This window comes from Hipposideros armiger, unplaced genomic scaffold (genome assembly GCF_001890085.2).
Source record: "Hipposideros armiger isolate ML-2016 unplaced genomic scaffold, ASM189008v1 scaffold_178, whole genome shotgun sequence".
Taxonomy (NCBI): domain Eukaryota; kingdom Metazoa; phylum Chordata; class Mammalia; order Chiroptera; family Hipposideridae; genus Hipposideros; species Hipposideros armiger.
The window spans coordinates 2,017,210-2,019,046 of NW_017731528.1; positions in this window are offsets into that span (position 1 = coordinate 2,017,210).

The window sequence follows — 1,837 nt, forward strand, 5'->3', positions numbered from 1 at the left end:
GGCGAGGCAGATCAGTCGCAGGCTTCTGGATGGCCGCTCACTGTGGCTGCTGGCCGCTCACGCTGACTGCTGGCTACACACAGTAGCCCATGGCAACCCACTGCAACAGGGCTGCAGCTTACGCGGTTGCTGGCAACTCACCGCAGCCCAGCTCCAGGTCAAGCTGTTGTTCAGCATCTTAGCTGTGGAGGGCAGTGTCACTGGCCCTCATATGTGGGATCCGAACCGGGCCCTCTGGCATCCCAAGCCAGCTCTTAACCAACGCGCCACTCAGCTGGGCCATGCTGTTTTGATTACTATAACCTTGCAGTATAGTTTTATATCGGATAGTGTGATACCTCCAACTTTGTTCTTCTTTCTCAAGATTGCTTTGTCTATTCAGGGTCTTTGTGGTTCCATATAACCTTCAGGGTTATTCTAGTTCTGTGAAAACTGCCATTGGTATTTTGATAGGGATTGCATTGAATCTGTAGATTGCTTTGGGTACTATGGACATTTTAACGATATTGATTCTTCCTATCCATGAGCACAATATATGCTTCCATTTATTTGTATCTTCTTCAATTGCTTTCTTCAGTGTCTTATAGTTGTCTGAGTACAGATCTTTTTACCTCCTTGGTTAAATTTATTCCTAGGTTTTTTTTTTGTTTTTTGTTTTCGATGCAATTGTTAATGGGATTGTTTTCTTAATTTCTTTCTCATAGTTCATTATTGGTGTATAAAAATGCAACTAATTTCTGAATCTTAATTTTGTATCCTGCTACTTTACTGTAGAATTAATTTATCCATTCTATAATAATAGTTTTTGGAAGACTCTTTAGAGTTCTCTCAATAATAGTATCATGTCATCAAATAATGATAGCTTTACTTCTTTCCTTTTTGGATGCCTTTTATTTCTTTTTCTTCTCTGATTGCTGTGGGCTAACACTTCTAAAACTCTGTTAAATAGGGGTGTAAGTGGACATCCTTGTCTTGTTCCTGATCTTAAAGGAAATGCTTTAGCTTTTCCCCATTGAGTATTATGTTAGCTGTGGGTTTCTTATATATGGCCTTTATTATGTTGAGGTATGTTCCCTTTATTCCCACTTTACTAAGAAGTTTTATCATAAATGGATGCTGGATTTTGCCAAATGCTTTTTTTTGCATCTACTGATATGTTCATATGACTTTATTCTTCATTTAAGTGATGTATCATATTGATTTGTAGATATTAAACAAACCTTGCATCCTGAGAATAAATCCCACTTGATCATGGTGTATGTTCTTTTAATGTATTGCTGAATTTGGTTTGCTAATATTTTGTTGAGGATTTTTGCATCTATGTTCATCATGATTATTGGCCTGTAATTGTCTTTATTTGTAATGTCTTTATCTGGTTTTGTAATCTGGGTAATACTGGCCTCATAAGATGAACTTGAGAGCCTTCCCTCTTGAACTTTTTGGAATAGTTTGAGAAGGGTAGATGTTAATTCTTTGAATATTTGGCTAAATTCACCTGTGAAGCCGTCTGGCCCAGGACTATTGTTTGTTGGGAGTTTTTTGATTACTAATATGATTTCAGTTACTAGACTGATCAGATTTTTCTGTTTCTTTTTTTTTTTTTAAAGATTTTTATTGGGGAATTGGGGGTATGGGAACAGTGCTGGGGAATTGGGGGAAGGGGAACAGACAAGTTTCTGTCATTTTGTTCTTCAGTCTAGTTGTGGAGGACGTTGCTTCACTGGTCCAAGTTGGCACCATCATTGCGCTCTTCTCAGGTGAGGCACATCAGTCGCCGGCTTCTGGACGGCCGCTCACTGCAGCTGCTGGCCACTCACGCTGGCTGCTGGCTACATAC